The sequence below is a fragment of the Leptodactylus fuscus genome, chromosome 1, assembly GCF_031893055.1.
Source record: "Leptodactylus fuscus isolate aLepFus1 chromosome 1, aLepFus1.hap2, whole genome shotgun sequence".
Classification (NCBI taxonomy): domain Eukaryota; kingdom Metazoa; phylum Chordata; class Amphibia; order Anura; family Leptodactylidae; genus Leptodactylus; species Leptodactylus fuscus.
The window spans coordinates 318,013,088-318,038,518 of NC_134265.1; the positions used below are offsets into that span (position 1 = coordinate 318,013,088).

The following is a 25,431-nucleotide window of genomic DNA, read 5'->3' on the forward strand; positions in this document are numbered from 1 at the left end:
TCTATCATGTATAGTACTGTCCAGCTGATATTGAGAAGAGACAACTTATGGACCACCTTAAGCTATATTCGCACGACAGTGACACGTAACGGGGGTTATCCACAAGACCATTATTTTGACGGTCCATTGTAACCGTTCTATTTTTGTCCATTTTCATGGATCCTCCATACAATCAGATGAAAATGACCGCCACTCACGTGCAAGACGGCCACGAAAAATTGATGTTTTTTTATGGCTGTTTTGCACCTTGGTCATGTGATTGCAGCCTAAGGCTATAGGGTTTGGGCACAACTGAACCCTCTGCACCCCATAAATGATGGCCTTGGGCCCACTGCTACATTGGCACAGATTTACTAATTCTACCTACAAAGTGGCTAATAGAGATGAGCGAGCAGTATTCGATCGAATACGACTATTCGATTGAATACTCGTATCAGTCGAATACCACGCGGGAAAAATCCATTGAATTCAATGCAAAAAACCTCCTCGTGCTCCTCGTCCTGCTACTTCCGGAACTTGGAGGATCCAAGGTGTCGAACTTTGGTTTCCATGGAAACCGGAACAACATTCCCGTTTTTTCCCATAGACTATAATAGGATTCGATATTAGAACGAATACTACTCGCTCATCTCTAGTGGCTAAAAATATACCTCCTGTGCCCCACTATCATGTTTATAGACAGTGGACGGTGCGGAGCAAAAAACTAGGTGGGCCGGGAAAACTGATAAGTGTTATATCACAAATCTATACCAGTCCATTGCTGGTGTAGACGCACCCCAAGCTGCATCATGTACCTGTCAAGAAATGAATTAAGACTGGCACAATAAATTCCCGATTATATTTTTTTATTTTAATTCTAAGAATGTACGCAAAAAATTGCAATTCAGATTGGATTCAGAGCCGTAGACGTCTCTATCTCTTCAGTCTGGTTATTGCTCAGGGTAAAAACTCTTCAAGGCTAAGGCCTCACGTATCGGGCTGAAGCCAATAAGCGATGCAGGAAAGACCGTGGTGGAAACTCATTTAAGGTTTTCCTGCAGCAGTTTTCACATGAAGTCTGCAAGGTCCTGTGGAATTTCTGCTTCAGTTACACCTATAGGGAAACCACTGGCGTTTCCATATTCCATAGGTATAATTGCCCTGCTGTGATTTACAGACGTATGATGTTAGACAGAATCCCATCCACTTTACAGGTACTTCATAATGGCGTTTACACTGAGTGGGCCCCCAGCCCAAAAGTGGGGTTTAGTTAACTAGGGCATCCAAAAAATACACACAAACTATAGGGCTAATTGATCAAAACTGCCTAATTGGTCAAAATAGATCACTCTTCAGCGGTGGTGGTGCAGAATCCTTCCAGAAGACCACACTAGTGCAAGGTGCTATGTTGTCACATTATACAATGTGGTCATAACAGGGCCGTGACATGGCTATGATGTGACAGAAAACCAGGCAGCCATGCTTTTTGGGAAAAGTATTAACCATATATAAATATCTACCGTGAAAATCAATGTCCGACCGAATGAATTGTAATATCTCCCAGTCCAGACACCTCCATCTGAGCATAAATTCTGAATTTTATCTTTTGCCAGCCCATTTGTTCAGGCCGCTGCTAGTTTTTTCTAATAATTTGCAAGTACATTCATTCCATAAATAGCAAAGATATGGGGGTTCCTTTTTGTTGGGATGCAGAATTGTGAAGCTCCTGGGCTCGAAAATTGGTACCTCCTGAATATAACATATCATGTATATATCACACTAAAAAGAGCCATATATAGAAGCAACTTCTCGTTTTTACAGCATTGGTGCATGAAAATGCTAAAAAAATTAAAGTACTGATATTGATAGCTGCATTTAAAGGGCAATTTAACCCCATCCTCATGCTTACCCTTTATCTAGCCACAAAGAATATTGTTGTAGCATACCCCAATAATTTCTGGGAATTATTATTATTCCAGTAGGAATTCTTTCTCTAGCCCCCACCTGAGCTGTTAGTTTTGGTCCCTGATATGCTATTTATTCCCTATACTTTCAGGAGGGTGGGGTCAGGCAAGGGGTGTGACTATGAGCTCTGACACTGGCTGCCTCTGATTGGAGCTTTGAGTCACGCCCCCCTGCCTGATACCGCCCTTCTGACATTACGGAACATAAATAGCACTTCAGGCAACAAACTAACTGAGCTTGTTGCTCAGGAATGGTGGGGACTGGAGAAATAATTCCAACTGTGCTGGAGTCAGTGGAGCGGTTCCGATCAACAAATCCTATGAACTTGAATTGGTGGAAGTGGTGAAAGGTCCTCTTTAGGCATCACACAGTTCTGGTCTTCAAACCCTTCCTTCTGGCTTGATTTACATTCCCCAGCCTCTCCAAGTAAACAAATGTGCCATTGGCTTGTACTCCATTCTCATGCGCACTGCAAAAAGGAGTACAGGGGAATTTACTATACTGTGTATAAACAAGGAATACAAGGCAAAGGCACATTCAACATACCTCCCAACCGTCCCGATTTCCGCGGGACAGTCCCGATTTGGGTGACATGTCCCGCGGTCCCGGTTGGAGGGAGGTATGTCCCGATTTCAACTCAGATCTGCGTCCAGAGGATGTAGATCTGAGTTGAACACACATGCGGCTGAAGGAAGGAGCTGACACAGGTCAGCTTCTCGCTTCGCCGCTGCCCGCGTCTCTCCCTGACACACGCGGCTGAAGCTGCTCGCGTGCTCGCTTCGCCGCTGCATCTCTCTCTCGCTGACACATGCGGCTGAAGCGAGGAGCTGACCTGTGTCAGCTCCTCGCTTCACCGCTGCTGCCGGCTCCTGGCTTGTACATCGCGTCTACAAGCCAGGAGCCGGCGGCAGCAGCGAAGCGAGGAGCTGACACAGGTCAGCTCCTCGCTTCAGCCGCATGTGTCAGCGAGAGAGAGAGACGCAGCGGCGAAGCGAGCACGCGAGCAGCTTCAGCCGCGTGTGTCAGGGAGAGAGGCGGGCAGCGGCGAAGCGAGGAGCTGACCTGTGTCAGCTCCTTCCTTCAGCCGCATGTGTCAGCGAGAGAGGCGGGCAGAGAGCGGCGAGGGAGCGGAGGAGAAGGTAAGTTTAATGTGGAGGTGGAACGTGAATCTGGGGGCAGATGAAGGAGAGGACGGCATGACATTGGGGCAGAGATGGGGGACATGAATCTGGGGGCAGAGATGGAGAGGACATGAATCTGAGGGCAGAGATGGGGGACATGAATCTGGGGGCAGAGATGGGGGACATGAATCTGGGGGCAGAGATGGAGAGGACATGAATTTGGGGGCAGAGATGGAGGGACATGAATCTGGGGGCAGAGATGGAGGGACATGAATCTGGGGGCAGAGATGTGGGACATGAATCTGGGGGCAGAGATGGAGAGGACATGAATCTGGGGGCAGAGATGGAGGGACATGAATCTGGGGGCAGAGATGGGGGACATGAATCTGGGGGCAGAGATGGAGGGACAGGAATCTGGGGGCAGAGATGTGGGACATGAATCTGGGGGCAGAGATGGAGAGGACATGAATCTGGGGGCAGAGATGGAGGGACATGAATCTGGGGGCAGAGATGGAGGGACATGAATCTGGGGGCAGAGATGTAGGGACATGAATCTGGGGGCAGAGATGGAGGGGACATGAATCTGGGGGCAGAGATGGAGGGACATGAATCTGGGGGCAGAGATGGAGGGACATGAATCTGGGGGCAGAGATGTGGGACATGAATCTGGGGGCAGAGATGTGGGACATGAATCTGGGGGCAGAGATGGAGGGGACATGAATCTGGGGGCAGAGATGTGGGACATGAATCTGGGGGCAGAGATGGAGGGGACATGAATCTGGGGGCAGAGATGGAGAGACATGAATCTGGGGGCAGAGATGGAAGAGGGACATGAAACTGGGGGCAGATGAAGGGTGTATATGAAACTGGGGGAGAGATAGAGGGGGGACATATAATTTACGGGTGACTGTAGGAGAATTATACTGTGTGCGGGCACATGAAAAATTAACGAGTGGGCGGAGTCAACACAAAAGCGGGCGGGGCTAAATTTGTCCCTCTTTCGGTTCTTCAAAAGTTGGGAGGTATGCATTCAAGTCTTGGAGAAGGTATGAGGCCCAGACTCCATAATTCTGAATAGTAGTATCGGAGCCATGAATCTCCAACCATAATTTCCATAAAGAGTGCACAATGTTGTGGGCAGATTTATGTACTTATGAAGTAAATGTATCCCCCATGCTTTTGCAGATCTCAATATATATTGTTGCCTCCTCATACAGTCTGTGTGGCCATACTGAAATCTTGTAGGTGTCATAAATTTCAGCTGTCATTCATGTCAGAAAACAGTTTTTTTTTAACACATATGACATTTAAAAAGTTGCAATACTGAGAGTTGCAACATTTTTACACCAGTATTACATAGGACAATATTACCAGATCAGCATTGCGGTATATCTTTATAAAAGCAGGTAACAGTTACAGGTCACCATACAGACATTTCAGATTAAGCAGCAGCACATCCTGCAGCAATGTCATCCTCATCATTATTCTCCTGCCAAAGCAGCAATGTAAAACTGGAGTTCAGCCACCGGGCAAGCTGCATTGTGTATTTTTTACTGCATTCAGAAGTATATAGATGCCAAAATCTGCGGAACGATAAAGGAGAATGACTCAGGACTAGAGTTGAGCGAGTAGTATTCGATCGAGTAGGTATTCGATTGAATACTACGGTATTCGAAATATTTGTACTCGATCAAATACTACTAGCTATTCGCAGTAAATATTTGATTCAGAACCAGCGTTGATTGGCCGAATGATATACAGTGTATAGCATTCGGCAAATCAACGCTGGTTGTGCAGCAGGCTTGTCCTTGCTAGTCGGGAGATCTGGCAGCTTGCTGTTACGTGGGATCTGACTTTTTTGTCAAAGGAATGCATTAACTAGCGTTGATTGGCCAGTGTACAGCATTCGGCCAATCAACGCTGGTTCTGCCGGAGGCTCGTCTGTGAGGAGGTGGAGTCTAAGATCGGACCACAGGAGTCTCCATTGTGGTCCGATCTTAGACTCTGCCTCCTCACAGACGAGCCTCCGGCAGAACCAGCATTGATTGGCCAAATGCTGTACACTGGCCAATCAACGCTGGTCAATTCATTCCTATGAGAAAAAGTAAGCAACCTCGTAACAGCAAGCTGTCAGTTCTCCCGACTGGCAAGGACGAGCCTGCTGCAGAACCAGCATTGATTTGCCGCAGGCTCGTCTTTGCTAGTCGGGAGAGCTGGCAGCTTGCGGTTACGAGGGAGCTTACTTTTTATCAGCGCAACTGCAAGCGCTGTGTAGTTAAAGCACACGGACACCATAGACTATAATGGGGTCCATGTGCTTTAACTACACAGCGCTCCTCCTAAACACTCTCCTCCTGCTACTCGTGGACTTGGTGACTCTCCTTTAGTCGAATAGTGGTTTCCCCTGAGACGAGCATTTTTTCCCATAGACTATAATGGGATTCGATATTCGATCGAGTATTTGAATATTGAGGCTCTACTCGAAACAAATATCGAATCTCGAATATTTCACTACTCGCTCATCTCTACTCAGGACTAAAAGATCCACCGCAGTGACTACCTAGCAGCCACCTTTTTGACCGCAGGGTTAAGCCAAGTTGTGATTCCACAGAGATATCCTCTGCACCTACAGCCCCTCTAACTATGGACTGGCAGAATATTTTAATAGGCCTTAAAGTTTTCTCAGGGGCAGATCTGCAGCACCAGGCACAGCTGGCCATAGAGAAGAACCACTGAGAACAATGCAGGGTCCTCTTTTATGAGTTATTTTATGTAGTCGTATGTATGAAGATCTGATGCCATTTTTGTTATTGTAGACAATATTAGTTATATGTTTCAGTGTTCAGTAGTGTGGACTGTGTTCACAAGAGTTGTGTGCGGTGTTGGAGAATACAGTGCAAACTATGCCGCAACACGACTTGCAATCTGTAACCAATATTGATGAGCAAACCAGTTAGTCATGAACTAGGTTTGTTACAAATTTTCCAAAATTTTTTACAGTTTGCTACTCATGAAACATTATTATACTCTGTGGTATCTTGCAACTTAGGCTAAGTTCACACTTGTACCTAACGGATTGGTCAAAAAACACATTCAAATGTTTACACAACGCATACCATAATCTGTCTTCTTTGATGGATTAAAGGGGTTCTCCCATCTCCTTGTTTCAGCCAGGCTGCATGCAGTATCTGCTTCTCACTTCCTGTATTTTTCCTCCTCCCCCCTGCAGATCAGATAGTATGCACATTCCTATACAGAACAGACTTAGTGTTATCTGTGTGTCTACATAGAGAGATAACAGACCAGGCTTTATCAGCAAACTACAATTAACTGAACGGATTGTACTGCCGATACTGAATAAGTGACATCACTTGTCCTATCTCACAGGTCTGTGGTTATAGCAACGCTGTGTAAACAATGGGAGGAATAAGGTCACATTGCAGGCAAACAAAGCAGAATTTCTAAAGCAATATATTTAGGAAAAGTCTTCAATTTACATAAACTACCAGTATAGATAGTTTCCTTGAGCTGGAACAACTCCTTTAAGCTATGGTAATACATGTGTTCAGACTTTTCTCAGCATTTTTTGGGCAGAAACTGGGTGGAGAATTGGCAAACCCCATTATAGTCTATGGGGTCTGCGAGTTTCCGAGGGTGACTGCTTTTTAAGCAAATTGAGTTTCCATTTTTTAGGTCCCCAAGCAGACCTAAAGAATGGAAACCCTAATGCAGGCAATTATTGTCGGTAAAAAAAAACCTGTCCGTTTGTTTTCATTTTTGATAAGTCCTTTTTTTTTCCTTCTTCATTTTCAGCATACGCAGAGAAGAATGGACACAAACAGATTACTATCCATTGGTAATCCGTTTGTGTCCGCCTTCCATAGACTGCAATGTTAAAAAAAAAAAAGGGTTTGTTGCTGTCTGTCATGTATCCTTATTTTTTGGACAGAACAAAAGTCCAATTTTTGTCTCCACCCGAAAGAGCGGATGCCTCAGTGGTGACCTGGGCTGCAGATATCACAGAGGAGGCCAGAAGAAGCGGGAAAACCCATGGGAAAGAACACCAGATGACACGGGAGCTCAAGAGAGGTGAGGGAAGGCGAGTATGAATATTATGTTTACGTACCTCACCTGGATCTCTTATTATTATACTCTGGGGTCAAAATAACACCTGTTGACAGTATAATAATGACTTATGAGTGTCAAACCTTAAAATTTTTAAACAAACCCTTTAAGTGTCCCTTATATACTTGTGTCATTTATGTCCCGTACAAATGTGTCAACAAAGTGCTCTATATAAAGCTGAATTCACACAGATTTTTGGTCCGGATTTTGATGCAGAATGCGCATCAGAAAATGCTCCAAAAAATGCCTCCCGCGGCTAGCCGTAACTGGATGCCGGTGCCCCCAGTCGTGGCACTCCACTCCGAATTAGGCCCAAATGAATGGGCCTTGTCAGGAGGAAGTGTCGCACCGCGGATTCAGCCACGGAATTTGTGGCAAAATAGAGCAGCTCGCTTCTTTTTTCTGCGAGTGGGAAAAAAAACTCTTGCGGAAAAAAGAAGTGAACGGCTCCCATTGAAGTCAATGGCTCCCATTGAAGTGAATGGGAGGCATTTTTTTGGACCCGGATTCTGATGCGGATTCTACTTCAAAATCAGGACCAAAAAACTCTGCGTGAACTTGGCACAAAAAGGATGCCATATGTTAATTTTTCCTAAGTTATCCCATATAAAATAATGTCAAATAATGTCCGCAAAAAGTTCTTTGTAAAATATGCCATAAATAAAATGACCCCTAATCCTACTAGTATTATAAATGTGAAAGTATGTGTGTTTGGATGTTTGTGAGTTTGGATGTTTGTTCCTCAATCACGCTAAAACGCCTGGACGGATTTGCGTGCAATTTTCCACAAACATAGTTTTCCCTTAAGATTGAGTCACAGGCTACTTTTGGTGCCACTAAACAACATGGCTTCCTAGCAGGAGACTCACAAAAGCAGGACTCCTAGCCCCAGCTATAGACTCACACACACTGCCTGGCATTTCCTGCCTCAACCTGCCTGCACACTCCTTACTGTCAACCTCAGGAGTAGCCCTCACTCTACTCACTCACATTTACATATAGCTTTCCACTATATAACACATCACATTGTCTGTATCACGACATACACAATACAACACATCACATTGTCTGACACAATACAACACATCACATTGTCTGACACAATACAACACATCACATTGTCTGTATCACGACATACACAATACAACACATCACATTGTCTGTATCACGACATACACAATACAACACATCACATTGTCAGACACAATACAACACATCACATTGTCTGACACAATACAACACATCACATTGCCTGACACAATACAACACATCACATTGTCTGACACAATACAACACATCACATTGTCTGTATCACGACATACACAATACAACACATCACATTGTCTGTATCACGACATACACAATACAACACATCACATCACATTTGCTAGCCCACTAAACTTTTTAAAGCACTTTTACAGTTTCACACGTCTGTGTCCGCCCAATTCTCAAATCACCGCAGACGAAGTCGCGGGTAAAAGCTAGTCTGCAATATATTAAATACAAATATCTATAGAAACTTGAAAGTATGCACATAAAAATATTAGTTGTAACCTTTAATAAGTAATGCAGTCTACCCTATAATGCTGTAAGTGTGGGATAGGGTGTTTCCAGTCATAGGGTCAGTACATTTCTTGTGTATGTGGACTGTACCTAAATGTACTAAATGTACCTGGTTATTACTTATTACTAAGCGTATGTTATAACCATTACCTACCATATGCCAGCGATGAACATGATGGTGATGGAGCCGGCCACAGATACTATTACTGGGAGGTCCTTATTGCTTCCTCCCAGACAGGGCCACTTTAACTATAGGGCCAATAGGGCACCTGGCCCTATAGTTGTGGGGCTCCTCGGCCACCACAGATCAAGCAGGACAGTCCCACATTTGGGTGCTTTCCCACTCAACAGTCTTTAGGACACAGATAAAGGTTGAATACAATAATGGAGTTTGGTTCACATCGGTGTTGTATGCTGCCACTGCATTGAATCTGTTTCTGTGATCTGACTAAAGATAATTTCATTTCAATGGGTTTACCTATATCACCAGGGAGGTCATGTGACCACCTCAGGCACATTTTCAGATTTTCTAGTGACATTCCGTTTCCCCGCTTCTAGAAATGGAATATCACCAATACTAACCCCAACCCCATAATACTTACCCGTCTTCCTGTCCGGATCTTCTGGGCATGAGAGATCACTTCCTTCTGGGGGACCAGCAACTCCTCTTCTTGACATCTGCCGTCCATCCACGCCTGCACAATTGAGCCTGAGTACCGGCTACAGCGTATGCTGTTACTCCGGCTCTACTGCGCTGGTTCCAGCCGACATCAAGAAGAGGAGGGAACTTAGTGGGAAGGGCTTGTAGTTGGCGGGCTATCCAGGGAAACAGGGATGGGATGTGAGAGAGGGAGGGGGATTGAGAGGGGAGGTAGTGTGAGTCAGATCTTAGAATAGCACAATGCATCATGGTAGTTGTAGGAAAATAGAAGAGGAAGCTACACCATGTAAACAAATGCAGAAGATGCCAGGAGCTCTTTGAGAAACTCAGAAATCACTCAAAACACGGCTAAAGGTATTTGGTTACATTTATTAACCTATTAATAGTAGAGATGAGCAAGTAGTATTTGATCGAGTAGGTATTCGATCGAATAGTCGAATATTGAGGTCTACTCGAATCGAATTTTCGAATATTTCACTACTCGCTCATCTCTACTGTATACGTTTTTTTTAATGCCTATGTTGTACTAGTTCCTGTCCCACCTCCCCTGCATAGTTATTGGTGTAAAAAAAAGTGCCAGGGAAGGTGGGAGGGGAATCAAATTTTTACTGCATTTACCGCGTGGTATTCGACCGAGTACGAGTATTTCGAATACCATAGTCTTCGATTCAATACCTACTTGATCGAATACTACTCGCTCATCTCTAATTAATAGCACTAACTGACTTTAAAAATATATATATATATACAGTATATATTTGCCTGGATATCCCCTTTAAATTCTTTATTTTACCTCCCTAAGAAGTGAGAGAAATAAAAGCTAAATTTCCATTTAGAAATCAATAGAACACAGAAATACACTGTATGTTTTTTACATATATACATGTAGGTATTACTAAGGCCGGGTTCACATCTGCGCTTACATCCCATTCGGAGATTTCATCCCCCCATTCCACTTGAAAAATGCAGAGAGAAAAGCCCTGCAAGCCCTGCGGGCAGAAACCAGATGCTTTCATCCCTTCAATTATACCTATAAGGAAACCACCGCCATTTCTGTAGGTATAATTGACATGCAGCGATTTCCAAAACTGCAACAGTTTTGGGAATGGCAGCATTTCTTCAGTGTGTATTTTTCCGCAATGTGTGGATCAGATTTGCTAGGATTCCATCCACTTTTCAGGGACTGTAAAATGCCACAGTCACGTTGGGACCTGGCCTTAAGCAGACTGGGTTTCTGTTTTTCGGGTCCACTTGGACCAAGTGCAGGTGTGAACTCATATGTCAGGTAATAGCCTGTTAACCCTTTAGATATCCCTGTCAATTGCGAGAGAGGCACCTAAATACTGTGTGGAGGGCCCTGTGGAGCATATTATATTGTGTGGGTTGACTGTGGGGAGCATATTTTACTGTGTGTAGTCACTGTGGAGCATATTATACTGTGTTTGGGTCCCTGTGGAGCATATTATAATGTGTGTGGCCACTGTGGAGCATATTATACTGTGTGGGAGCCACTGTGTAGCATATTATACTGTGTGTGGGTCCCTGTGGAGCATATTATAATGTGTGTGGCCACTGTGGAGCATATTATACTGTGTGAGGAGCCATTGTGGAGCATATTATACTGTGTGGGAGCCACTGTGTAGCATATTATACTGTAGGGCGACCCTGGGGAACATGCAGTATTACACTGTGTGAGGCCTCTTCACTATTTCCATCACATACCATTTGTTTTATAGCAGCTATGCATTATTATTACAGGCTTGCACAGTCACTAGTCCTGTTCAATGTAAATAGTGAAGGGGTAAGGGTGCTCACAAAAGCACCACAGTACTTTCAAATACTTTTTTCATTCCTTCCCAAACATTGTTAATATAAGTTTGTAGAAGCTACAACCTCTAATGCCATGCCAACATCGCAGGTTGTAGACCTGCCCCTGGTGACACTACACTATGTCACCTACATAAAAATGATAGTAACAAAGGGGAGAACTATTCTAAAAATGTATTTTTAGTAGCACTTTGTGCTAAATAAAAAGAAACATTACATTTTCCCAGATACATACAAAAATGAAAACTACCGGTAACATAAAAATAAAGTCCCATTTATTACTGAAGAAAATTATTTGAATAATCTGAACAAAAAAATTTTACAGCCTTCAAAAGCACATGTACCAAAAACCCCAAAAATGTGTCCTGCAGCAGAGAAATGGCCCGGGCCTGAAGTGGCTAACATAGCGGTAATACTGTACATGTCTGAAAAATCCACCATATATATTTGTTATGGAGATTGGAACAGAAATTTGAGGCTGAGCCTTGGGTTTCTGCAGAGGTTTACATGCTGTCATACATTAATACTGAATACATTCCCTTATAGTAATGTGCTCCACTTATTTCTACTGCAATATTATATAAAATGAATAATCCCATACAATAGAACCCAGAGGATAATGCTTTCCAATGCACATAATCCCGCCATCCACTCTCACACATACTGATACTTAGTAAACAGCCTTCTAAAACATCTATATAATACCATGTAAATGGATCTAAGTGCTGCAGTGCAAATAGCTGTACTTTATATAATACATCCCTCAACATCAAGTTGCAACAATAATCTATACGGTTCTGCAAATCGAGGATGTCGCAGATGTCACCAAGATCTGCAAATAATCACATTTTCAAGCACCTAGCTCCAATCTGTACATGTGGGTGGCATAAAGTCAGAATGAAAGCAAATTTTGAGCCACATGAAACCTCAAAAATGGAAAGGGTGGTGTGCGATGCCTTCTTGTAAGATCTCTGTACTCTTCAGTGTTGTGTATCCCGGTGGTTGGCAGAACAATGACTAACCGGAATGACAGCACTGCTTTGTCACATATATGCAATACTCCAATACTGCAAATGTGTAGTTCTGAAATTTTGATCCTTAGGGTATGTTCTCAGGGTGGAATGTTCAGGTGGATTCTGCCCTACAGTAGGCGCCAGATTCCACCCTGATTCCCATTGTTATGCTATAAGTGACGTGTCATCATAAGGGGAGCTTTATCACAACTTTTTCATTGGATTCCAGAGTCTTCACATTACACCTCTGCACTATGCAAGCTGAAGCAAAGAAGTATTCCTTGGTGGCATCCCTGCTTGTCTTGGCCATGTCTTTAAAGGGATTCTATCATTAGAATCCCTTTTTAACTAAGTACACGTAGAAATAGCATTGAGAAAGTCTATTCTTCTCTTACCTTTCTTTTTCTGATCCACGCCGCCATTCCTGAGAAATGTATTATTTCTTCCATATGTAAATGAGTTTTCAGACAGCACAGGAAGTGTTTCCCTGCACTCAAACAGCACTGGGGTCATCTCCTGTGCTGTCTGAAAACTCTTCAGCAACTCCTCAGTCTTCTTTTCCGGACCACCTCTTCGCCGCGTCATCAACCATATATTCAGCCAAAAGTGCCAACGGTGCATGTCTGCTGGCCATTTTTCTGTGGCTTCTTACAGGAAAATGGCCAACGGACATGCGCAGTCGGCGCTTTTGGCTGAAGATGGGGCTGATTACCTGGTGAAGAGGCGGTCCGGAGAAGACAGAGGTGTAGCTGAAGAGTTTTCGGACAGCACAGGGGACACCCCCAGTGCTGTCTGAAAACTTATTTACATATGGCAGAAACAAGAAATTTCTCAGGAATGGCGGCGTGGATCAGAATAATAAAGGTAAGAAAAGAATAGACTTTCTTAAGGCAATTCCAACATGTACTTAGTTAAAAAAGGAAATTCTAATGATAGAATCCCTTAAAACTGAAAGTTTAACCCCGGACCAGGACTTCTATCTGCCAAGCATTATCAACTTTCTACCCAAAATTACAGTGACACAGACAAGTGACCAGCAAAAAGTCTCATATAAAAGTATCAAAAAGTAAATTTAGAAATAGAGAAAGATGGAGCAATTTTTCAGCTAGACCATCCCAAGAAACATCCTTCAAGAAAACAGATCTGCTCCCGAACACCGGCCCTGTTTCTTACAATACAATTTAACACAACTAGTTTTTGATAAATGCCTCGCAAAGAGTAATTTGCCAACTTTCTTTACAGGAAGCCACGGCTTTGACTCCACTGATTGCTTTTTTATTACAAAGTAAATAACATTCTCAGCTACATCAATTTTCCTATTTTACCCTGTGAAACACTTACAAACGGAGAAAAATGGTGCAAACCCCATCACCGAACTGAAAAAAGCTCATTTAATATGCTGGGCTAAGAGGTGCAGCGTCCATAAAAATAATGAGCCGCGCGTTTCATATAGTGCCGGATATACAGTGTAATAAATAATAGAACGGTCAGCGGAATGGAGGCCGAGGATTTCTATTACAGGACTGCGGTGTGGACAATTGCTCGTAGGTCATTTGCATTTCAGGTGTCAGGAATTGCTCCAGATATATGGGATTTTACACTGCATTGAAATTATTATGCTACTAAACATACGACTTTGTCCTGTGGGTCAGAGGTGTAACATGAAGTTCCAAGACCCACTGCAAAATCTATAATGGAGTCACAAATGTTGACATGTAACACTGGCGTACTCTTTGGCCTCTTAGGGCCCCTTCACATGGCGTAAGCGCGCCGCTCATTTAGACACATATACACATGTCCGAGCGCGGTGCTTCAAAACAGAGACCATTGATTTCAATGGGAAGCGCGCGTATATCGGCATATATCGCTTCTCATTGAAATCAATGGGCTCTGTTTTGAAGCGCCGCTCTCGGACACGTGTATACATGTCTAAATGAGCGGCGCGCTTACGCCGTGTGAAGGGGCCCTTATATTGGCCTTTTTTATTACCATGCCTAACCTAGACATTGTGAGTGGGTGACTTCACCTTCATTCACACCTCTGTGCGGCACATTTCCTTCTATAGACTACTTACTGAAATTGATCCATGTCTGTGCTGGTTAAAAGCAATTTTTACACTTCTAATTTCACTATTTGCACAGTCCCTAGTGATCATTGGTGCTTACAAGGTCAGATGCATGGTGGTCAGCTGCTTGAGCTCTTGTGTTTTGGTGACCTCTGTAATCTCATGACTAAGTACCATTTAGACTGGATTCACACCAGAGCTCGCTCTATGTTTGGGATTCCGTTCCTGAATCCCCTTGAAAAATGCAGAGAAAGGTCCTGCAAGCAGGATTTTTCGTTCCAAATTTTTCGGGCAGAAATCTGGCAGAGCCCATTATAGTCTATGGCACGGGTAAGGAACCTTCGGCTCTCCAGCTGCTACAACTCCCTACATGCTCCATTCACTTCCATGGGAGTTCCAAGAACAGCAGAGTAAGTATGCATGCTGGGAGTTGTTGTTCTGCAACAGCTGGAGAGCCGAAGGTTCTCTAGCCCAGGTCTATGGGGTCCACGGGTCTCCATTTGTGGACCTGAAGAATGAATACCGGGCACAGGTGTGAACCTAGCGTTACATGGATAGTCTAGAAATTTGTCCCAAACTCAATCACTCAGTGCAATTTCTTTGCCACTAGAATGCTTTGCTATTAAAGATAACTTGTCACTAGGTCAGAAAATCCCAATGGCCTACAATATCTGTCATCATGAGCATTTTGGTGTTTTGTCTATCCAAATCTGTTCAGCCATTCCAAAGATATAAGCCCTGTTTGTGTTTGTGTGCAAATTAGGGTCTACTAGTCAAGTGGGCGGTAACACTGTGGTTCTTCTGAGGGCAGGTCTCTCTGTGTTCTATGTTATTCAATGTTACTGCCCACTTGGCTAATAGACCCTAATTTGCATTAACACTAACAGGACTTCTATCTTTGGAGTGGCTGAACAGATTTGGATAAATAAAACACTGAAATGCTCAGGGTGACAGCGTCTATCACATGGTGTATGTCTTTGGCTTTTCAGACCAAGTGACCAAGGTCCTCTTTAAGGTCTCTATACACATTAGATGTAAGTTGCCAAACCCCCTGATTTTTGTATAGTCAATAGATTATAAGCCTATTTGTCAGGATTGGGTATGTTGGATTTCAGCATACAATGTAGGTAAAAGGATGTTATAAGCCAAGTGAAAATCAACTTACCAGGGGCATAACTTGAGGGGGTTCAGTGGGTCCAGATGCATTAGTGGGCCCATAAGCACTGGCCTCAGGATTGAGATTGCAGCTTCCATCTGGCCCATAAACCAAGGAGAACCACAGATTACCCGAACCACACTAAGGTGGATTATACTCCTTAGCACCTGTAACCATCACTATCAAGAATTCACTGTAGGGATGAGGTAGGGGGTCCTGGACAAAAGATTGCCCCGGGGCCCACAAGACTATAGTTACGCCACTGCTGCCTACATTGAGCTGTCCTATAACATTTCACAAACTCTTATCCCCCTCAGTAGTCATGAATGATACATTACTACATAATTCATTGATTTCTTTTTCATTATGTTATAGGATACATGAAGTTATTGATTCATATTGCAGTAAACATTTTTACATCGACTATATGGAGATATGGATAATATGTAGAATTTTATGTATTGCATGATGTCTGGAATTAAAAGGCCGGATCTTTGGTGGTGAATTTATTTTGCCTTATGGCTCATGTACTTGGCCATCTTATATTCGTACAGAGCTGTAATATGACCACCATAGACTTCTGTGTAGCTCCATATGCCTCATAGGTAGAAAGTAATTCACAACATACTCAATACACACAAATTTCATAATACATCCATAGTATGGAGACAATGAAGTCCATTTGTGTCTCAACCATCTATCTGAGCCTGTGTCAATCTGAGAGTGATGCGCTCAATCCGGACTGCTGCTCATGGTGGCTCTATCTGAGCTGCTCCAATAGTCCTCACAACCCTTGGCAGAACCTCTCAATACAGAGCTCTCTAAGAGAAGGTCCAATCCACACATTGCCTATTATGAATCATTCCACATGGGGCTCCACTTCCATGCAGGGAGTGCAGCAGTAGTAGCTGCTACTGGGCCCTGGACAGCAGCATTCCTGTTCACATAGGGGATGGAACTGCATTCTCTAGGTCAGTGATTTTCAACCTTTTTTGAGCCGCGGCACACTTTTTACACTTAAAAAATCCCGGGGCACACCACCAACCAAAATGGCACAAAATGACACTAAAACAGTACATATTATACATATAGTTAATAATATAGATTCTAAATGGTTGATTCTTTGGTTGAAATAAACTGCAGCAAAATCTGCAACAAAAACGCTGCGTTTATGCAACGTGGGGCCTCAGACTTACGCCTCCTGCATACAAGTGGCACGCATGTGGTTTTCACTGATATAAACATTAAAAATTAATTGACAGGGCCACAAATGCAGACAGATATAGGGTATATATAGGACAGATATATGGTAGGTAAAGGACAGATATAGGGTACGTATGGGACAGATATAGGGTACGTATGGGACAGATATAGGGTACGTATAGGACAGATATAGGGTACGTATAGGACAGATATAGGACCTGCTCTATAATTTTCAGCTCTTCAAATTGGCCCAGATACACAGCCACAAAAAGAATGGCTGTATATATGGGTCCTTAGAAATGTATAGGTCTGTACTTTTATCCACAGTTGTGTATAAAAAGTCTGGTCATGTATATTACAGGTTACAACTCCATGTGCCTCATATTAATAGCAGTGAACCCCATCATGTCCCTCACATTAACCCCCTGTGTGCTTTACATAAGGGACACTGATATGTGAGACATATGGAGGTAATAATTAAGTAAATATCTTCATTATATAGTACCCCCATATGTCACACATGTTATTAACTCTTATGTGAGCCACACAGGGGTTAATATGAGGGACATGATGGGGTTAATTGCTATTAATGTGAGACACATGGAGTTACTAAAACTAAAGTAATAACCCCAAATGCCTGACATTCATAAGAATAGTTACTAACCTGGTGTTTTTTTTTTACTTTCACTTTGTTCAGCTTCCTCTCCTATTCTGGGCTGCAGATGGCAGGAGCTCCTCCTCACGTGTAGCAGCAGGTCCCTTATCCTGTGCAGTGAGAGGCTCATCTCTGATTGGTGGCAGGGAGAGAAGGGGGCGTGTCCTACACCTCAGCTCTAGCAGAGCAGTGAAGGGACGCTCCGTCTACATTTACAAGTACACGAACGTCGGGGACTGGCTGCTGTGCCAGCAAAATAGGTCTCCCGTGCCAATTTTGGCACGCGTTTGGGGAACTTTCCCCATGGCACACTGGTTGAAAATCACTGCTCTAGGCCACTGCTGTCACTCAGCACAGATGGGTAGCTGTAGTTGTGGCATCAAAATCTAATGAGCAGACTGGTCCGAACTTCTGAAAATCGCAGGAATACAATATAACAAAGTTAGTTTTCCCACCCTGGTGTGACAGTAAATCATCAGATTATAACATGTGTAGGCTTTATTTTGGGAACTGCAAAAAGACCCTGCCCGCAGGATCAATAGATGTCTTAGGAAAGTGTAGAAAAAATCCTGCAAAGTAAGAATGCTTTCAAAATTAGAAGTGTTAATAGTTTATTTTTGTTCATTAACAAAATGAAGCAAATGAAAAAAAATAAAATCTAAATCACATGGATATTTCATGTGACCGTCCATTAGTCTGAGGAGTCCTGGAAGTGATGATATGGCCTGCACAGAGCCCTGATTTCAACATCATCGAGGGAGATTGTTCCAGCCATCTTGGAGAACTAATCCCAGATCTTCTGTAGATGTAGGCTTGCTCCAATCCTTCTGTCTCTTCATGTAATCCCAGACAGACTGGATGATGTTGAGATCAGGGCTCTGTGGGGGCCGTATCATCACTTCCAGGACTCCTCCTCCAAAGGGCAAAGATCACACCAAATATTAATAGGATTTAAATTTCTTTTTTGTTCATTTTCTTAATTTTGTTGTTCTTACTTTGCAGCATTTTTCCATACCTGCCTACAACTTTTGCACAGCACTATATATATATATATATATATATATATATATATATATATATATATATCAAACTGCCCCGCTCCTCCTGCTCTATAACATGCTGCCTGCAGATTGTTCTACATTCTATCAGGTTCCTTTTAAACTAAAGACAATAATATAAGAAATTAAATTGAATTGCATATTATTCTGGTCAGATATGACAGTCATAAGTGACAGCTGCCGAGTCGGAATGATTTATGGCCATCCGTACGCCGCCATCATTTTTTAGATTATACTGCCCCTTGCGCTCAGCAGTGACTTTTCTCCCACTATAGGTCATAATGGCCAAAAATAGCCACCTGCTGACTTGTTAGGTCTTGGGTGTTTTGTTCGACTTGTGTGACTTGAGCGCCATTGTCTCGTGTGAAGACTGAAAGACAGTAAGTTCTGCGAATGTTGTCTATGCTGCAGTGGTGCTTGAAATCAGGTAGCATCCAGGGAAGGCGCTGTTAAAGATTTAATACACCTTCACTAATTATAGTCTGTGCGCCATTGTGTAAAGTTTGATTGCACGTTCCTTCCAATAATCGCTCCGGCTCAGAAGAATGGAGAGCAGTCACCAGTTTCCTAGCCGAGGATTCTTGGGTGCACTGCTCAACAGTCTCATTTGTATTCAGCTCTCTGAAAAACAGCGATAAGAAGCCAAAAACTCCCAGGAAACGGCACCAATGAAACCCGACACTCCAAAGGCGAGATATTTATAGAAACAAAATATCAGCATTTTCCACATTTACACACAGCAATTTCGCTTCTTTGTACGCCGTGAAAAGAGCAGTGGTGGCACGCATTCATTTACATCAAGCCTCATATTCCAGACCGGAACACACTGTCTGAGGAAAGCTTTGAGTTTAGTCAAAATGACAGATTAACTAACCCCACTCCGAAATCCATACTGAACGTGGTGAGCAAAGACAATGAGCGGGGACAGAGAGGTTAATGAAGCGAGGGGTTCTGGCTTCTTTTACAAGCCTCGAAGCCAATGACTGGAGGATAGTCACTGCCGCTAATACGGGCTCAGGCTTTGGGTATTGTCATTTTAAGATGAATAACTTATCCAAGACGGCAGTATACGGGTAAAAAAAAAACACTCATAGGGAATAATGGAAGCCATTTACTTCTGTATAAGGATTTGATAAGGGCCTGGAGTGGATGTGTAAACATAGAAGTAAACAGTACATTGACAAAGGGAATCAAAGGCATGTCATCCCGTCCTTTAGAAGACACATGTCATATATATCACATATTCAGGAGACTTATTTATGAGGTTACGTCAGCCTTTCTATACAACCCGTCTCAAAATAGAATGATATTAAAAATGTATTTAAAAAAATAAAATCATCATTGAATTTCCATGGGTTATACGGAAATATATATTACAATTTTTAATATTATCATTATTAGAATTTTAGATAGAATATTGAAAAATATTAAGTCTATAGAAACGGGAGTAAAAAATGTAGCACCAGTTCTCACCAGATAAAAAGAAGCCTGCTTTCTTCTAAAAACAACTTACGGCTAAGGCCCCACGGGCGTTGCAGGAAAACCGTGGCGGTAACGCATTACAGTTCTTCCCACCGCACTTTAAACAGAAAGTTTGCAGAGTTTTTCTACGTGGACTTTCTGTTACAGTTATACCTATGGGAAAACCGGCGGTGTTTCTGTAGGTATAATTGACATGCTGTGATTTCCAAAACCACGCCAGTTTTGGCAATCGCGGTATGTCTGCACGGCGGTTTTTACCGCAAGGTGGGCATGGGATTCACTAGATTCCCATGCACTTTACCCGTACTGTAAAATGCCACGATTTTTCCCGCAGAGTTTCCGCCACGGGCAAATCATGGCATTTCCGTTTCTGGGGCCCGACCTAAGGCTAGGGGCCCACATTGTGAAAATGCAGGGTTTTGGCTGCAGCAGAATTGCCACGACAAAAAACGCTGCAGTTTACATTACCTGCAAAATGGATGACTCCCACAATGCAAAGGGAGCCTTCACAAGGAGTTTACGTAAACTCGTTCAGAGTGAGCGGCGTAAAACAGATCCCATTGACTTCTATGGGTGACGGCTTACGCGCGCTACCCATTGAAATCAAAGGGAGGCTTTTTTTACCTATTGCTTTCAATGTGCTACGCACGTATCACATTGAAAGCAATAGGTTAAAAAAAAAAGCCTCCCATTGATTTCAATGGGTATCACACGTATGCTGGCACCCATTGAAGTCAAAAGGGATCTGTTTTTTTATGCCGCTCACTCTGAACAAGTTTACGTTCAGAATGAGCAAGCGTAAACTCCGCGTGAAGGCTCCCTTTAAGTGGCAATTTCAAAAACAATTGTGTTTTTTTAAAGTCGCATCACATCAATTATACCTACGGAAACGCTAACGTTTTCCATATAGGTATAATAGGGGCAGAAAGTGCACAGAAGAAGATTCTGCAGACTTTCTTTGTACACTGCAGAAAAAAAAAATACAATGCGTTTCTGCTGCACTCTTTAATGCATTGGTTTCTTTGCAGCGATTCCTTGCAATGCCTTGGATTACCTCTGTCCATGGGCTGTAAATGGCATTGCAGCTCAGTTATATTGAAGTGAATGGAGCAGAAATGCAATACCACACACGACCTGTGAACATTTTGTGGCACTGTTTTGGGTAGACATGTTTTTCTTTTTAATCCTGGAAAATTCATTTAAAGGGGTTGTCGCATGAAAAGCATTCTATCTATACTGCTAGTTTATGTGGATTTAAGACTTTTCCTAAATACATTGCTTTATCAAAACTGCTTTGTTTGGCCGCTATCTTAATTTAATCACTTCATTGTTGACACTGCGTTTCTAAGATCACTGGGCTTATCTGCTCATTTCCCAAATGACATAGCTGCCTGCTCTCAGGGGCGGAGGGAGGGGCTGACAAGCAACAGAGCTCCTCAAATAGGGGAGGGGGGAGGTGAGAGCTGCGGGATTACTGTGCTGTCTATCTTCAGCTTTTCCACTTATCAGCCGGTTTAATTGAATTTGGCTGATAAGGGCTGAGATAAGGAGTCCGTTACCTCTGTATGTAATGCAGGCTGACTCAAATCCAGCTCTGCTACATCAGCTTCTACATCAGCTTTATACTGTGGTAATGCATTTACAACCAATCCCTCATTACTGACTGCAAACATAGCAGATAGCAGAGCAAGTGAAACCCCACCCACCAATGTGCCGAGAAATCCAGGAAGTGAACAGAGCACGGAGCCCTGCACAAGAGTTATGGGAATACCCCTTTAAGGCCGGGGCGCCACATTGTGAAAACGCAGCATATGTTTTTGAAAAATGCAGTGTGTAAATTTTAGCAGCATTTTCCCCATATATTAAATAGGAAAAGAAACGCAGATTAAAAACAAAGAGAAAATGCTTTGCGTTTTTTTCCAGAGCATTTTTCATTGCATTATATCAGCTGCATTTTGTTACGTGGGACCGTCGCCTATGGCCGGGGCCCCACATGAGAAAAAAAAAGCAGTGTTTTACAGTCATTGTAGTGGATGGGATTCTAGCGAATCCCATCCCCACTCTGCAGGAAAATACATGCAACGGATACACTGCGATTTCCAAATCCATTGCGGTTTTGGAATTTGCAGAATGTCAATTATATGTATGGTAACGCCGGTGGTCTCCCTATAGGTATAATAGAAGCAGAAAGTCTGTAGAGGAAAACTCTGCAGACTTTCTGTGGAAACCACTGCGGGGAAAAAACCACAATGCGTTGTTGCCACGTTTTTCCCCATTTTTGTGCTCCGGCCCTCTATGTTGGGCCTTAACCTTTAGTGGTTTCACCCAGGATCGGAGAGAGTGATATTGCTCCTAGAAATGCATTTGTTTTTGTTGACTAATCTCACAGCACTATGCAAGTCACTCTCACTTTTTATGCAACTTGCAATAATAATAGACGGGCACAAATCTATCAGAAAATGACATAACGTGATAATGAATAAGGGATGAAATTAGGGCAAACTACGTCCTATTTTAACGTACACCATCATATGAATGCACCACTATCTTTTTTATAGTTCGTGAAAAAAATTCTAGAAAGTAGAAAAAGATACATTTTTTCTATTATTAATCCTAAAATTAACTGTATAAAAACAATATAATACTAAACCACCAGAATATACCAAATACAAAATAAAGAAAACTAAAGCAGAAGATATTAGACCTGCCTAAGACTCACAGCTTTGGATAACAATGAACTAAATCAATGTTTTTTTATTCACATAAAGCTGTTGTTGCGAGCGGAGGACGTCTGACATTCTTGTCTAATTACAATCCACGTTAGATGATTCGCTTTTCATTCGGGTACATTTTTATCATCACTGTTCCAGAAATATTCCAAGTTCCTTTGTCTCCATTGACGTAGGAAGACTGTGAAGTCTTTAACATGAATGGCGCCAAGTATGGCTGCAGGAGCTATCTGAGATAAATCACTATTCCCGATGACGTGGTTGAGTAACCTTCAGGTGCAAGAAACCCAGCTATTTATATTTGTAGTGAAACCTAAAACCTCGCCATGTCGTTTTTTTCCTAACACACAGTCTTATGTCAGCAAATGTCCAGGTGGCTGAGCTCTATAAAGGAGTGGAGAGTTACCAGGGCCAGCTGTTAGGGGACTTTCTCAATTTTTGTTCTTGTTGAAAACTGTTATATCTTTAGAAAAGCTCCAGTAGCAGGTGTGTGGCTGGCGGGGAGAGGGGAAGCTACATCGAGATCACTGCTGACTCCAAACTGCACCTGGAGAACACGAAAGCATGCAAGGAATTAATAACAGGATCAAGTGGGGCCCATTGTAAATCATATCCTACACAAGACCACGGCCAGAGACTATTACAAGGAATTACATCTAAGAATCGTATTCAATAAGTCATACCGTGCCGTAGTAACACCAAAACCAAAGCAGACGCCATCAGATAGGACTTATAAGTTAGCAATTTGCTCTAAAATTCACATTGAGGCTGAAGCCCCTTTTTTTGTTGCAGATTTTGCTGCAGTTTTTTGAGCTAAAGTGGATTGAGCAGAAGGGAGAAGTAGAAGAACTTCCTAGAAATTTCCCATTCCTTTTATAGACATTCTTGGCTTTGGCTCAAAAAAATGCAGCAAAATCTGCAACAAAAAAGAGCTGTGTTTCTGCAACGTGGGGCCTCAGCCAGGGGCAGACTTCTTACTTTCTGACACTTATAGGTATTGGTGCATTATATGGCACATTTTGTGATTATGGACAGTCTAGTAGTTGTTGGGATTATACAGAATCTAGTCTCGTTTAAAGGGATTCTACCATTAAAACCTTTTTTTGTGGATAAGACATCGGCATAGCCTTTAGAAAGGCTATTTGTCTCTTACCTTTAGACGTGGTCTCCACTGCACCGTTCCTTAGAAATACCGTTTTTTTACCAGTATGCAAATGAGTTCTCTCGCAGCGATGGGGGCGGGCCCCAATGCTCAAACAGCAATGGGGCCGTCCCCACCGCTGTTAGAGAAGTGTCTCCAGCGCTGCCTCCTTCTTCGTCTGCAGCGTCATCTTCAATGTCTTCTTCCGGCGCAGGCTCGTAACTTCTAGCGGAGCAGACTGCACAGGCACACAGGCCACGGGGAAATGGCCGCTAACAATACTGTGCAAGCGGCCATTTTCCCGTGACCTGTGCGCCTGCGCAGTCTGCTCTGCCCAAGGCCCGAGGCCTAGAAGTTACGAGCCTCCGCCGGAAGTAGACATTGAAGATGACGTTGCGGACGACGAAGGAGGCGGCACTTGAAGACACTTCTCTGGCAGCGGTGGGGACGTCCCCATCACTGTTTGAGCGCTGGGGCCACCCCCATCGGTGCAAGAGAACTCATTTGTAGAGATGAGCGAGTACTGTTTGGATCAGTCGATCCGAACAGCACGTTCCATAGAAATGAATGGATGCACCTGGTACTTCCGCTTTGACGGCGGCCGGCCGCTTAACCCCCCGCGTGCTGGCTACGTCCATTCATTTCTATGCGAGCGTGCTGTTCGGATCGGCTGATCCGAACAGTACTCGCTCATCTCTACTCATTTGCATACCAGAAAAAAAAACTGTATTTCTAAGGAACGGCGCAGCGGAGACCACGTCTAAAGGTAAGCGACGAATAGCCTTTCAAAAGGCTATTCCGACGTCTTATCCACAAAAAAAAGGTTTTAATAGTAGAATCCCTTTAACCAGTATATATTACGTTTATTGCACAAATCATCAAAAATAAATATAATTAATAAAAATTATGGAAAAATATTTGCAATTTACATACAAAAAAGTGAAGTATTTCCTTACATACTATGGCACCACCTGATGTTTACAGTGTATATGAACTAGCACGTCCACCTTCTGACATCTAACATCTCCCCACTGCTAGATATGAATTTGGGGTAGTGATCTTCATTTCACTCAAAAACTTAGTACCAATGTGTTTCTATTCTACTTGTCTGGGTAGTCCCAGAGCCTGTGTAGTACCAGAACATAGCAACAGAGATGAGCGAACTGTTTCATAAGAAGTTGGGTTGGTTATGAAATTTCCAAAACTATTGGTTTCGGCCACCAGTGTGATCTCCACAGGGACATTCAGCAGCATTTTCCAAAATCCATCAAAGATTGGTCAGTTTCCGCCGGTGGCTCACCTGCAGACTTCTCTGCCATCCCCCCCACAGCTTTCAACTTTTTAACTGGAAATCACAGCTAATTGGTGGCGATTTTTGGTGGCAATTTTAACCCAGTTTGTCTTTCCTTAGTGTTCCTTAAAAACCTGTGCCATGTACTACCTTTTCAGGCTACACACTAGGCATAATACAATACACAAAATATATACACAAGAAAATTGGAGTAGAAATCTAGAGATGAGCAAGTACTTTTCGGATCAGCCGATCCGAACAGCACGCTCGCATAGAAATGAATGGACGTAGCGGGGGGTTAAGCGGCCAGCCGCCGTCAAAGCGGAAGTACCAGGTGCATCCATTCATTTCTATGGAGCGTGCTGTTCGGATCGGCTGATCCGAACAGTACTCGCTC

At 43.1% G+C, this 25,431-nt stretch overlaps 1 protein-coding gene across 1 annotated transcript in view; it reads right to left on the reverse strand.

Moving 5' to 3' along the window:
- The window catches only part of LGI2 (leucine rich repeat LGI family member 2), a 54,464-nt gene extending 31,415 nt beyond the window's left edge, over positions 1-23,049 (reverse strand). Inside the window, exon 1 of the mRNA XM_075259772.1 lies at positions 23,009-23,049. The gene's annotated coding sequence lies outside the window, so the exon portion shown is untranslated. The remainder of the gene's footprint in view (positions 1-23,008) is intronic.
- Between the last annotated feature and the right edge of the window lie 2,382 nt (positions 23,050-25,431).